General features: G+C 40.3%; 1 protein-coding gene across 3 annotated transcripts in view; it reads right to left on the bottom strand.

Moving 5' to 3' along the window:
* casz1 (castor zinc finger 1) overlaps positions 1 to 15,674 on the bottom strand; it is a 155,346-nt gene that overhangs the window by 129,596 nt on the left and 10,076 nt on the right. The gene's annotated exons all lie outside the window — the stretch shown is intronic.

The following is a 15,674-nucleotide window of genomic DNA, read 5'->3' as shown; positions in this document are numbered from 1 at the left end:
ACATAAAACAGCTATTTACCATCACATGTAGTTTCTTTGAACTGGGGGATTTAAAGCACCTGATCTCAATAGAATTTTTTTCTCGATGTGGCAAAGCCATGTCCCAGGTGAGAACAGATTGATATAAACTGCAAAAGTCTCACACATGAAAACCAAGAATCCCGACCCTGACTTTCATCCTGGTGAACAGCTGGTTAAAGAAATAAATAAATAATATAAAATAAAAAACCAACTCTTAACAGTGGGCAATGTTTGTATGTTTATTAAAAAATCTAAATGAATGTGTTAATTATTTATTGATGTAAAATACAACAGAAATAATTAGTGATTGAAATAAATTAGGACAAAAAGTATAAAATTCTTGTGGATGCTAATTACCGGTTTGAACGAGCCTGATAACTAAAGAGAAAAGGTATTAAATGCTCTAATTATTACCATTGCTAATTACATTTCCAATTATGTAACTAATGAGAAGAGCTTAATTATCAGCGCATTGGATAAATAAGATTTTTGCTTTACCATTTGTGATTGAGGGGACGATGTGGTTACAACATAAAGGGCAAGTGCTCGGACCAAAAACACACAAGACAAACCTGTAGAATGGGGATGACGTACCGATACGCTAAGTTATGTGAATATAGATACATATATATATATATATATATATAATTTATAGTTTTGCCATGTATGAAGCTTTGTTACTACCTTTGCTTGTCATAGTGTAGGTGTCCGCGTGACGGCCTGCAAGCTCCATGCATGCAAGGAGACATTTATATCCAATGCACTGTTTGTTGCATTATTCTCCAAAACACCAGGGGGTGAGGAGACAAAATGAAGCGCGTAGAACCAAAAAGACAACGAGTGTAACCGAGAGACTATAGGTATAACCTGCAAAAAGCCATTAACCAACCTCCTCTATGCCAAGGAGGGATTGTAATTATCTGTAAACTTATATCTCATATTCATGGACTACTTTATTGCCTTAAATCCTTGTAAAGGAAGCAAAGTTTGAAAATTCAATAATCTGAATTAGCTGGAAAAATATATAAATCGAATTAAGAATTTTATGACCTGTTCCTGAAACATCTCTAAAAACGAAATGGCCAGGACGTGTTGTTTTGTAAGTGTTTTTATCATTGAACTATCGGTGACAGGGACGTGAGCATCACACTAACAGAAAAAGTTGCACGGCCAGGCACCACAACCACTGGTGGAGCTACAAGCACCATGAGTCAGCTGGGATTACCTCACTGTTCTCAACGTAAAAGAATCTCAATTTATTACTTTTCCTCATTTCTTTAGCACAATTTGTCTGAGATGGAAGCCAATGTGGTTCGTGGCTACTGTAGAAACACAGCGCCAGCTCTGGGAAGAAGACCGGCTCCATGTGTAGGTTTAAATGGCTCATTGCAAAGATCACAAGTCTTATTTTTCTCTGGTCGTACAATAAAGTAAACATTATGAAATAAATATGCGCATATGCTTGGCAGAGGCCAGGCACAACTTTTGCCTGCTGTGGACATAATGTTATGCTGTCTTGTGCATCTGTCAACCAGTTGATGACTAGAGCTATAAGCTATATAGACCCAATCATAACACTCCATCTCACTGATCCCCCCCCCAACAGCCCACCTGCGACCGTCCTCCGTAGAGCAAAACGCACCCTGCATGGTATTTCAAAATATTCCTGTATCACGCGCTGAGACTCTCAAAACGCTGTTGATATTTCTTGCATTCCTTAAGGGCGTTGCTCTACCTTTCGGGGAGCGGAAGTGTTGCAGAGGAGCATGTCTGGGTGCCAAGTAAATGCACAATGGATTAGAGTCATATCTTCCACATGGCTGCTTCCTAATCCCACCATCTGAGGTAAACACGGGACCAGGTGAGGCAACACGCCTGCATTAGACACCTCAGCAGCACAGACATGGGAGTGCAACTTTCAAATGGCACAGAACTTGATCACAGGGAGTTCCAGTTATTTCCCCAACATTTTGTTTTACATATACTTAGACTTTAATCAAAATAGACGCTATCGTCTTTTTAAAAAATCGGGAACCTGGACATCTGGTTCCGCTCCTTGTGTTTTTTTTGCACTGAAAAAGGGAGCAATAAGATGACACTTATGTGTCACTAGTAAAGAATGTAGTAAACTAGTTTCAAAGTCTTCCTGTCAGAGACAGGACAAGAAGAGCACAACTGAAAAACCACTGAAAAATTCCCTGTTTTACGATATATCCATAACATTACGCAAAAACAGGTTTCAATATGTTATGGCATGACCGTTTTTCAAGACATTTTCCCACATGACGTCACAACTGATGTACACACCCACGAAACTTGAGATGATAAAAAAAAAAATGACAAAAGCTTCAGGCAGTGGGCATTTCAAAGGTTAATGCAGTATGTACTGGTATTTTCCATTGTAGTGATGACTGTTTTTACGACAGGAAATACATTTAACAGGATCTATTTATGACATTCAAAAACTATGCCAATGCAGTTTTAAATATACGGAGCCCTCATACTGTAATTCAATTTGTATACTTTTTGTATTGTATAATTATACTTACTAAAAAAAAAGTTTCAAGTGTTGTTTTTGCAAGTTGAAACTCTTCCTCTTATGAAACAATGTGACTCTAAAGTGCACAGTAATACTATAAACACAACCTAGAGCTAAAGCACATGAATGCCTTGTCAGAACATGTGAATGAGGAAGGTTACTGAAAAAGTGCATATTTTGATTTTGGTGATAAACAGCAATGCCAGGACCTGGAATGTATTAACTGTTCAGTGACTGACGACGTGCCACCGCAAAGCTGTTGGATCAGGTGATCAGTTCAAAACAAAAACATGTGTCAACAGGTGTCATGAAGATCAGTGTTGACAGTTTTCCACCATTGTTAATTGGTGCTCATTTTGTTGAAAATAAGATGTAATAAGCTAAGAGCGCTAGGTTTTATATACGCAGATTGGATTTTAGTATTTCAAAGAAGGTCAATCGGTATTCAAAAGAAAGCACTCTTGCACTAATCTGCAAAACTGCTCATACTGTAGAGCATGTGCATGACAAAAAAAGGGTGGCTGTTGGGATCATGTTACCAACAGTTGTCTTTGAGCAAAGGTGTGAGATAAATATACTGACGAATATACACACACCTTAGTCACGCAATGTGCCCTGAGCAAGAATGCATTCATGTTCATTCTTACCCTTCTTATAAATGCAATGTGCAGCTCGCCCGCCATATTCCTTTCTGAGTGTCATTTTTTATTTTGTGTGTGTGAGAGAAAAAGAAGAACCTGGGCTGGCCGTCTACACTGTCAGGACATCTGGTCCAAATCAGGACAATTTGCAACTCTGTTAGATCTAAAAAGTTTCACTCAGCCTGCACCAGCTGTGCATTCACCTGTTGACATTTGGTTGTTCACACCACACCAATTGTTAAGCTGCACTTTTACGGCATAACTTCACTTTTTTATGCACTGTAGCAGTCCTAGCACTCATTTGGACTAATGTGTGTCATAAGAAAATCTCTAAATCGATGCATGACAACCAAAGATGTCACATTTGTATTCCACACATTCTCCTGGAGGTGAATGTTGTGCTAGTAGCTAAAGTAGCCTCGAGCCAGCAGCCTCAGGTTTGTTGAGATAACTCCAAAGCTCCAGATGGTATGTGTGCAGGTGCCCATATCTGTTATAGAGTAACCTTTGGTTTTTAATGAAGAGAACGATATTGAATCCATGCTGATTCTAATGTATTCCGATGAGAACAAAAGTTGAACCATATAACAGGGAGTGCCATTTTTATATTGTGCCTTGCACAACATGGCTCAACCCATCTCATGTTACAATGACCACGTGACCACGCTGAATCCACCTCGCCCGGCTGAGATGTAAAGCCACATTTCAAGCATCGTCATCATCAAAATCATATCAGTTTTTGCATTTGGTTTCAAAAGGGCTCTTTCTCAAATACATCTCTGTAGCTTTTAAACTATAATGACAATATTGACACATCAGGGAAACGCTCATAATAAATACTCCCTATAAACTTGAGCAAACTCCAATTTCATCTTCCTACAGCACTGAAACATGAGAAGCCATAGCCATGTTTGTTTTCCTTGGGATATTTATTTTTGGGCAGAGAGCTTTGGGTATGATTAGTAGTGGTAGAGCATATAGAAACAGTTTAGAAATTCCATCAAGCACACCCAATCTGTTGATTGGTTGCATGAATTGGTGTGACTGTTGAGTCCTACCAATTTAAAGAGATTGTGCAAGTCTAGAGTATGTACCAAGTGTGGACACGTTGATTATGTATGCTAGGAGTGGTTCAGTCTTTTATTGGAAAATTTACACCCGTGCAGTGATTTATATAAATCAGTAGTGCCCACAAAGCAGTAAAACTCTAATTGTTTCTTCCATTTTGAAAGTCTAGCGTCCATTAAGGATGCAGTGAGTAATAAAAAGGACTTTTAATCAATCCTCTCTTGTTGATGAGTTGATGTGTGAATGGGCTATCCTACCTGACAGTGCTTCCATATGTTGATTTCTTTCTCCAATGGCCAGCAAAGAGACAGAGAGAGTTTATTTTTTATTGTAGGTGACTGCATTCGCTATAAAACCTAAGCGCGTAACTTATCTGAATCGTTTCTGGTCTTTTGATTTGTTTTCTTTTGCTGAATGAGCAAATCTAAATCGGTTTCCCGCTTTAGTTCCGCTCTTTGTAAAGCATTCACCAAAAAGTATTGTGCTCACCGATTCTGATGTTCGACATTGTCCAAGCCCCTCAAAAGAATGAGCCAAATGAATAGAATACCTCTCATCTTTTCCATACCAGAAACTTTCTTAATATTATGAAGCAATTTAAAGCAATAGCAGCGCACACGTTTTCCCCACACTGCACTCTGGGTATAGTGACCCATTCATCGTCGGCCGACCCCTCCTCGACCGGCTGGCATGGACACAGTAAATCCCGCAGACTGCTCATGCTAGGGACCTTGGGTAATTAATAAAATCCCCATTACATGCCTTGTGCCCGTTGTTTGCTATTTCAACACCCCATTTGTGCCACGATTACAGTCATTATCAGTCACCGCCATTAATTCTCTACCCGATGCCAGAACTGCATACTAATAAATTGGGCTCAGTATTTTTCTTTTTTTTTACCTTTCAAGGAGTTGGTGTTGGAGCTGGGCCAGGAAGTGCCACTCCAGATTAGGAGTCATCTGGTGACTCGGAAAGAGCCCTTTCAATGGAGGGCTGCTGCATCTTTGGAGATAGTTCAAATTTCCCCTTTGATTATTTCCCTTACCCCTTCAAAATGAATCTTTATTAAGCTTAAATCCTGAATAAAATGAAATTAGCAGACTGCAAAATATTGCTTTCTTTTTCTCACTCTATTCCCCCGTGCGTGCATGCAAATTCGAATGCTTATTTATGCAAATGAGGTGTCGTCTTTAATTAGTTTTGCTTGAGGGCATTAAAATACATGTATTCTTTCCCCAAAAATGATTTGTTTTGTTGCTCTGTTTAGTTTAAGTTCAAAATGAATGATCATGCAGACTAAAAAGGTTTATTAATTCTCAAGTTTTCCCTTTTTTATTTTTTTCTTCTCCTCCTTTTGGAGAACGATCTTCTCTGTGAGTGTATTCTCTGTGAAATCGAAAAGCCTCTTTAGGCGCTGCTCTGGGCACTACTCTGACAAGCACTTGTAAAGGTCCCAGGTTGAGACCACATGGTAAAGCTTCCACTTCCACTTATCGAATCTGAAAGCTGTGCTCCCCACCAATACCCTCTGCAGGTATCTGTTTAGCTTTTTTTTAGCTTTTTTTTTTTTTTTACACATTATTGAACAGAAGATCTGCTCATCCGCCGTTCTTTTACGTTCGTATACGTCTGCTACTGTGCTGGTTAACCATCGGAAAGAACATTGTGCTCTAATCATGTGTTGATTGTATTTGCATTTCGTTCATCATCCCAGACATCTACACTTAGAACACGACCCATCCTGAGAGTGAGAGCGGTGTTATTAATCAAACATTAATATCGATGTAAATTCTGACAGCCCGTCAGCTCGAGCTCAAAGCAGAAGCGAGCATGACCTGTTAATTGACCTTCCCCGCTGATTTGGGTCTTATTCTAATACTTGTTTAAAAGGATTTCCCGTGTTACAGTAAATCGTTCGCTACGCACTGTTTTTACGCATTTACCGTTGATTTACAGTCCATTGTTGAGTGGTCATTGAACACAAAACCACGTTATGTCATTGTAGAAGGTGTTGGGTCAACTTCTGTTGGAAGCAGCAGTTGACTGCATTATTAAACCACTTCAGGTTGAAAGTGACCAACTGCGTCTCCGGTTATTGTTCAATATCATGTCAGAATTTAGCATCCTTTCAACTGCTCAGATGAGCTGAAGTGGCACGTTAAGATGCCCCCCCCCCAGGCCCCGAGTATGATTTATGGAAAGGAAGCTTAAACCATTATAGCATTTTTATTATTATTGTTCTTTCAAGGCTAATGCAACAATAGATTTTTGCGTGATTGATGCGTTACACTAAACATTAGAGGATTACATTAACTTTGCATAGACCAGCTAAATGGCATGAGATTACTTATTGTTATTTTTCCTCCACATGATCATGCTGTAAACGTGGTACATATAGTATTTCTTGGCATGTATCGATGACTGTATACACGTAGTACAGATGCCTGTTAAACCGTGTCCATTGACGCAGAATGTCATGTGCTGCAGTCGCTGCTGTTCAACACTGCTTTTTTGGTTGTGAAAACTACAAAACTGCTCAGTGTTTCAGAGATTAGACGCAAGGCAAGTGACTGAGACAGTCTGTCATCAGCTCCCTTCATTCTGCCAGAGGAATATGGCAGCAATATGCTGATACTTAAATCAGCTAGGAGGAAATTCCAAATGTAACAAGGGGGTCCTGCAGTTCCGACCATTAGCCTCAGCTGTCAGGGCCTACAGTGCAGCCGTGAGTAGAAGAACTCAACACATCAAACCCCTCACATCACTTCTCACACATCAAGCACATGCACAGGCATCGTCTAAGACGACCGTTCCCTAAGATGTCCTCTCTCACGTCATGCTTTACTGGGACAACGAGTTACAGTACCTCCATGGAGAAAGAAGCAATACAGCCATAACAAAGCACACAAGTTGAAAAGATACTAGACCCCAAGGATTTTAGGTCACAGCGTTATTTGACATCAGCTGTTGTTTTGAGCTGAAAAACAATAATTTCTCAGCTCGGTTCAGTTTTTTCTCTTCTCCCGTTATTAAAAGGAAATATTGCCTGAATTTATGGGGCAAAATCAGAGAAAGTAATCGTATAGAGCTCAGTTTTCATGAAAAACTGTCCCGTCATTGTTTTAAAAGGTATGTTACATTTTTGATTAACTCTTAAAATCAAAGTTGCGTGGAGCCAGGACACGTCCTCCGTTAAAATGTTGACGCACACATTGGGTGCTTTTTACAGGCTTTTGTGGCTGTGTGTTTATCATGTCCATGCAATACAGGCAATGATGGGCATCCGGCCAACATAGTCTTTGCCCAAAGTGCTCATTTGTGCCACTCTGGCGTGCATAGCTCTATAATTACCTGAAAACTTGAACTGGAAGCTATGGCTCAGATAATAAACTGTATTAAATTGTAGCTTTTGGTGCTCAGTTGTACTGAGTCTTATAAGACATATTAATGGAGTGTTTAAAGGATATGGCACTTTTCCATTTGTCTTGTGGAAAAATCTTGTGCGAAACACCTGGTGCACTAAGTGCCTGCAGTCTGAACACTGAAGAGAAGCGAGCAGTCATGGCAGTCTTTTATAAAGCACTGTCACGTCTAAAACATTTTCTATTAACTATCCACCGCAGCTTCGTACCAGATTTCTCATTTCTTGACTGTCATTAGATGGCAACTCAATGAACCACCAAAGTCAAATTTAAAAGCCGTTTACCTTGTAAATTATATAAAAACAATGAAATACCTGTTTGTTTAAAAACACATCATTTAAATCACTGAGCTCTTATTCCGCCACAGTTACATGAAATATGTGATCTTTTGACAAAAGACAAAGCTCCGGGTGTCTTAAATACTGCTGAAAAAGGGATTCTGAGTGTCTCCATTTAACATACAAAAGACGGTATTCTGTCAGTGGACACTGAGCAGGCGGATCACTTCTCGGCAGTTTGGTTGACCGGGTTACATTAAAGTTAAATAAAGCACCAAAATATGTTTCTGAAAACGTTTGAATTTGAACAGCTTTGCCTGCTTTCACTATTGGAATGAGAGTTCACAGGAGTTTTAGGAGCAGTGAAGGACACGGGGGAAGAGATGCTGTTCTGATTGGCTGTTTTTCTTTCGCATGTATTTAGGAGCATTAAGAAGAGCCAGATGAACCTGATTTATTCACAGATTATCTGTCTCGTGAACTCTGTACAGTGACAGGTTGAACCAAAATCACTAACGTTTTCTTTATTGAAGTCACCAACTGTAGTTTTAAAGCTGTTTATAAATTGCCAGACCACATTTGAGTTACTTTCCTGTCCATTATTAAGAATTTAAATGAATACTGACACGCAAATGATTTCCCAGTATACTGTAGGTCTGTCGAATTGTTACTTTCCATCTTTAAGCCGTTGGAAAATATGTTCTCAGTCTCGTGTTTTTTTGGTCATTCGTAACTAGAAGAACTAGTTTCAGCACTTCAGGAAAGGGACACAATGTTATGCTGCTGATGTTTGGTATTCTGTTAATCCAAACCTTTGTCTCAATGCACAAAACCATCACACATTTAAAACGACACTCATACAGCAGGTAGTTTCATAACTTTTAGGTGTGGTGGCAATCCTCTAAAAACACAATGCAAGATGTCTTTCTTTTTTTAATGGCGCAAATCACAAACATACTTTTGTATGTGTTCTGTGTTTTCTGAAAACCAGAGTACAGTATGTATGGAATGCTCCTTCTGAGACTCACACCTCATGGGCCATGTAGGACTAAAGGTCGGACTCCAAATTCAAGTTCCAAATAGTTGCATAGCTTTACTGCTTTTCAAATATTTTACCTCAATTACGACTGTTGACTTTTTTGGCTCTTATACGCAACAATTTAAATGAATATTAAATCTGGGCATTTTAGCTAAGTGTCAACACAACTCTGTATATAAGCATTACTCACATTGTCCTCAACAACAGAAAAAAACAAAGAAAAAATGTGTTTCTGTTGAGAACCTGGGCAACCTGTCCCAGCGAAGAAAACCAAGATTTGTATCCTGGAAGACTAAATTGGTGGAAGTACAAAAAACAGGACAGACAGGTTGACTCATCGTTTACCGTAGATAGATGCAATAAGTATATAACATTAACAGTGAGTATATTCCAGTCACAACGAACGACAAGATTGTGTACTTTGAGGGAACATGAAGGAAGCTGTTTCTTTGTGCCCATCCATGACAATGTAGAAATTTTATTTTTGTTATCATGAAAGTTGTATTGATTTTTTTTTTGCATTCAACATTGTATTTTCACATTTTTCACTTTATTTCCTCCTTCCTGGACATTAGAGTCATTTGCATAGGACTTATGAGGATAAGGTTATGGCAAATGCTTGTGCGTTTATAAAATAATTTAAGGTTATTAAAGTTAAATACTTTATTTTGGTGTGTTTAACAAGGCCTCTCAAAAGCGACAAAAATGTGAGAGAAAACCAACAGGCTGTCAGGGCGAGCATGCAAGAGGCGAAGGGGGATCTGGCATGGCCTAAGTAAAGTCATAAAAAATTTTCCCTTTTATTTAATGTTGTCCATAATTCATTGCCAGGAAAAGCTAATCAATAGCACCTTAATGAAAACTTGAGCCATATTTTATTTTGCCGCACAGAAGCCCCGGATCAGCATTTGTTGCCCTGATATGCGCCGGTTTTCACCCTTGGGCTGTTTGACAGATGTGCATCACATTTGCAGATACCTTCAATATTTGCTCTCTTCGACTCTTCGCCTTATCAAAACACCACCGAGTAGGAGGCACATTTATGATGATGACAGCAATGGAGATTCAGAAGAGGAGAAGTGATCCCAAAAGGTGACATATACTAATGTTTTATACTAAATATAACCTCAGCTCATTGTGGCAAATATTTCAAAAGTAAAGCTGTGCTTAAATATTGAACAAAATATTTTCTATGCTCAACACAAGTATCATAAATACACTCCCCCGAGACACCACATTGAGAAGGGCGGTTTGAAAAGACATGCAGTGAACAATGTATGTCTTTATTGTCTCTCTCCACCTATATACGTAGCGTCAACAGCAGTTTTTGGACTGTAAAATTAAGTAAATATTGACATTTGGTGCAAACAAGGCTGGCTTTACATAATAAATTATCTATGTAAAGTTAATGTTATATTGCAATACAATACACTTTGCACTATTTAGGAAAAAATATTTTTTTGGACATGCCCTAAAATATTACATAAATCAAGTATTAGATTCAGTTCAATGCACTTGGTAAATTAAATTATGAACGTGTATGCTGAACTAATCCGTCACATATAATCAATCAGACTGCTATTTAGGCAAGAAGGTGTAAAAAGTGTTAACTGAGAGCCGCCTGCAGACTGAATTGTGTGATCGAATGCTAATTGTTTCCAGTGATCCCTGTCAACTACAGTATGCTCCGGTTCCAGTCAACTATCTCTGAACTCAGACTACAATTACAAGAGAAAAGGTCATTTTTCATGCTCTGCAAGGCATCCTAATGAACTGGTTGCCACCTATTTAACACTTCTCTCCAGTCCACTAAAACACGCTTTCCATATCCTCTGACAGCTCTCTTCACTTTGCTTGTGCAGAGGATGAGGTGTTTTTGTTTTGCCATTTGTGTCAGGGACGATTACTGCAAACCTTGAGGAAACTTGTTTAATGCCCGCATTCAGAGTAAACAGTTATTCATCAAAAAAAATAATAACGCCTCAAAGGTCAGGCAATAAAAAAACAATATCTGCCCTCTTTCCACTACCCAGTGCATTAGTTACTGTTAATGCCACGCAGAGCGATTGGATGAAAAAAGAGAGCGCACATACTGCCTGGAACATGAGTATGGACTCCTGTGTGGCTTAAAATGAAGAACTGTCACAACAGCCGACTATCAATGTGAAAAAAGATCATCCTTATGATGACCAACTTACTGTACACCAGGCCCATGTATATATTTTTTTAGCTATAGGGAATTACACGAGCGATACAGAGTCGTGTTTGCATTGTCAGCCGAAGGTTAGCGGGTGGAGACCTGCCAAATGTAAGGCTCTGGGCCAATGACATGACAGCTGACAACTCGGGCAGCCCATGTGTGCAGCGTTGCACTTCTAACAGCCAAGATCCCAGATCAAGTAAATCCTAATCACAGCGTTAGTATGCCTCTAATGTGAAAATTCATATTTCTACTCTGCGTTTCATGTTCAAAAGGGAGCACATGTCATTTGGCAGGCCTTCATAAAGCACTAGGGCTTCCATCAGTCACTGATTATTGCAATGAGGAATTAAAATCCCCAAACACAAAGGAACCAGCGCCACATTGCTTTTGCTGTCAGAATTAACTAGTGAAAGTGACCTCAGCCCATACATGCTGAAGAAGGAGCAATCATATTCAATTAGTTGGATGGAAATATTATAAGAGACATGCATTTGTTGTTGATTAATAAAGATACAGATGAGCATATTCCATTTGATCAAACCCCGACGCTGTACTTACATTCTCAATATATTTATATCTATATATTGTAAATGAACATCTCTTGATTTATAATCAAACTTTTTAAATTGCTGAGGTAACTGACATAACCCCACTGCTCTGCACGGCTGCAAAGGGGCCGTCCAGTTTGTCAGAAGGCGCCCGGCTGAGGGAGGCGGTGCTGAACTGTTAGTCTTCTCTCCCTCATGGCGCTCCGTGTTTACGGCGATCCCTCAGGCCATTTGTTTGCAGCACTTCCTTGCCTCACAGCACCATGCATAATGCAGGGAGGAAAATGTTAACAGTGGCAAATAAAATCGGCAAGGTGCCCCCACAAATCAGGGCAGTTTAGGAGCGCATTTAATCATCCATACATCGGGGAAAACGCGTGGCAATTAATTGTGGCATTTCAAAGAAGATCAGGACCCATTTTTTTTCTGGTTCCCTTCCTTCTTCTCGTCCAGTTGGCCCCGTCGACTGCTGAGCAGCGGCAGAGGCCTCATTCAAACATCTCCTTGTTTTGGCCCAATTAGGTTTATCGTCTCTTTGCTCTCAAAATTGAAGAGGGGAGAACTCTTGTAGAGGGGTTGCGAAGACTTGCATCAACAGAGCCCACCCAGCCAAAGAAATAACAAAACAAAAAAACAGGCATTGTTTGAAGAGGGTCTCCCATGTATACACACAATAAGTAATCCCGTCTAGGTCTTGCATTTCTCCGGTACGCTCCAAGACAAACAAGTTACCGCACCATATGGTGGTGTCAGGAAAATAAATAATTTAGAGAAATTCATGTGCAGCGCGCTGACAACCACAGAAATACCAACACAGGCTTACTTAACCCTTCTAATAAGAACCCTCAGCAGAAGGGCCACAGAGAGACAACCACCACGTCGGTCCGTAACTGGATTGAAAACTACTTCGGGAATTTCAAAGACTGCGACTGGCAACTGTCTGTAGATGTAAGGACAGCATTTTGTGCAGATACAATCTGCAGTGCCTTTCAGCACTTCCTGAACACGAGACAGTCTAATCTAATGAACCGGGGGGGGGGGGGGCTGAATCTGCTCCGGCTTTTAGTCGAGTGCCAGTGTGCCTCCTCTCTCATCCGACTGCAGTCAAAAATCCACTTGTTATTTTTATTTCCACTGTATTTTCCCCGAGGTGTACTCTGCGTGGCTTGAGTCATCATTGTTCAAGTCTTTGGAGTTGGAGGAAAAAAAAAAAGAAAAAAAAAACACACGCGTGCACAACACGGGCTGGTGGCAAGGTTACAGCCAGTCAGACGAGGGGGGGGGGGGGGGGGGGGGGGGAACTCGTATTCTGCCAACCCCAGGGGAAACTGGCAGAGGGCTCCAGAGGGGGGAAACAGAGATGTGCCATGTTGCTGACATGGCAGCCGTCACGTCACACTAAGCAGTAAGAGTGATGCGCACAGACAGCACTGAGATTTGTAGAATACTCCAGTAGGCTTCAAACCAACCAAGCCTGCCTTCCCTGTACCTAAATATCTAATACCAAGGAGCAAAGGCAGCGAGACGCAAGATGATAATGTGTGAAATGACACTGATTAGGTCAAGATGTCTTCAGTTGTTCATCAGATTTCAGAACTTTTTGTTGCAGTATGAATAAAGCATAAGAGGTTATATCAAGTATGTAATATATTTTTCTCCTGGCTCCAGGGCCAATTGTGCAGAGATTGTTTTATTTTATTTTCTTTGCATTGAAGATGGAGAAGCAGCTCTATATGTAAAGTAAGCGGTGCAAGTCAGGTCTGCAGAGCATGCTTGAATTAGTCAGATGAGAGTCAAATAAAGCAAATAATAAACATGGGTGTTATAAAGAACATCCACCAGTGGCTTCTTGTTGCTGTCTATAAGCATGTGCTGGGTGACATCATTTCCTCCTTTAAGAGTTAATAAAGAGCATGCAATTGATTTTGATTGTAACTGAAGGGCAATAAATTCAGAAACCAAGTCTATCTGAGTAAAGAAGTTGACTTCTGAATTTGAAAGTGGATGAACGGAGCTGCTCACTGCCAGTAAGACAAAAATCATCTGATTGATGCGATGCTCAAGTCCCCTAACAAGTGGAAAGGTCCACCAGAAACAAGACTGTCACCTCTCAAACTACTTTTAGAATGTACAGCTTCTCTTTGTTGCTTGACTTAGTAATTAAAGAGATTTGAGACCAGCATCACCAGAGGAATATTATTGATTATTATGCATCTAGAAGTAGCACAGCAGACAGACTGTTCCGATTCATATCAAACCAACACCATCATTGTCCTGAGCACAGTCAAGCAGCCGCGCAGAAGCTGGGAGACACGGAAGAATGAGAAGCTATCTGGCGATCAGGGTCCCAAGACAGAAGCACTACAATGCTCCAGATAACTTGTCATGCAGAGACAGATAACATTTGTTTTTGCTCAAAATTTCCATCATAGAAATAGTCCGATTTTACATTGAACCTTCAAAACCAGGTTATAATAATAATAAATTATGGAGTAAAATAAAAGCTGCCTGACAATTCTGTGCAACATCAACTCAACAGGATTGTTGATAAACGCACTCTGTAATGGCCATTGACATCACAAAGTGTAAAACTGGGAGTGGTGTGAGAAGCTTAGAAATGCCGTTGCCGTGGATCGTTGTGTCTTTGGAGGGCCGCGGGTACAACGCTGTTGGCTGCTAACAAACTGCAGGCTTTCACCTTCTCTCTTTAATGTGCACATCGGGACAAAGCGAGCTCAGAGAACGAGCTAAACAAAAAGAAAAGATGGCCCGAGTTGCTACACATCCATGATGAATCACTGCCACTTTTATAGCCTCTAATAAGTTGATGCAAAGCCATTTTTCTTCCTGCCCATCGTTCAAACATTTAAGGCATATTTACAAGGAACTTGTTAAAATATTTAATAATATTTAGTGGCAATTTCGGAGCAGCCTGTCATGGGGAAATTTATTACCCTTAAGTGTTTAAAAAGGCGATGACATGAATAACAAACTGTCAAAATTTCCTAATTTGCATAGACAGGCCATAACTCCTGATACCTTGCATTAAAAAAAGAGGTTTTTAACAAAACGAGTCATAAAAGAAGCATTCAAAGTGAATGATGGGAAAGACTCTTCCAGAAAGTTGCACCACAGAGACAGCCTCCCCCCACTACAGATGCTTCAGAGATCAAGTCAGCCAATAAAGGGACATATATCCTGCTGCCTTGACTTATTTATCCTGTGTGGATGAGCTCAAGATGGAACATCTCCTATAGGCAAGCCTAATTAATTGTGACAAAAGGGCTAATTCACAGGCTGCACAAGAAAAGTCAGCCAAACAATAATATTCCCTACAAATCATCTCTGCCCGTCAAATATTTCCCCCATAACTTTCTAATTCAAAGTCGTTCGGACGTGAGGCTTTTGTTAAGGAACTTCATGGAGCCAAACACCCTCCCACGCATCTCTGCCATTCTGTTCACACTCACACTGACTAAAAACATCAGAGGAAAGTGCCTTGCCCTTTGTTTGACTCGCTCGAGATGGTGGCCGTGTTTGATGCCGCTTCTTCCGGTGGATTCAGCGGTTTTGGGCGGTAACGCCCAGTGACCTGGGCCCGGCCCGGCTGTCCTAGTCACAAAAAAGGTCCCCCGTAGACACTGATTGCAAGGCTATGAGTACTCTCTCCCCTGTGCCCTCTCAGTGCAACTCTAATTAATAGCCAATTCATCTTCTCTGATCTGAGCCAGCACATGGAGTAATATATCGTTAGTTTGGCAAGCGAGCTATTAAAGTGTAATAACCAAGTACCAGCACTCGATTTGGAAGAGTAGCACATACTTAACCATGAAGTGGAAACAATTAATTTATTGGAGAATCTCCTGTAACCAATCATTTACTAGCACACACACACACACACACACACACAGTGAT

Source organism: Gasterosteus aculeatus, chromosome 2 (assembly GCF_964276395.1).
Source record: "Gasterosteus aculeatus chromosome 2, fGasAcu3.hap1.1, whole genome shotgun sequence".
Lineage (NCBI taxonomy): Eukaryota > Metazoa > Chordata > Actinopteri > Perciformes > Gasterosteidae > Gasterosteus > Gasterosteus aculeatus.
Note: the sequence above shows the minus strand (reverse complement) of the source record. Positions and strands in the feature narration are given on the sequence as shown.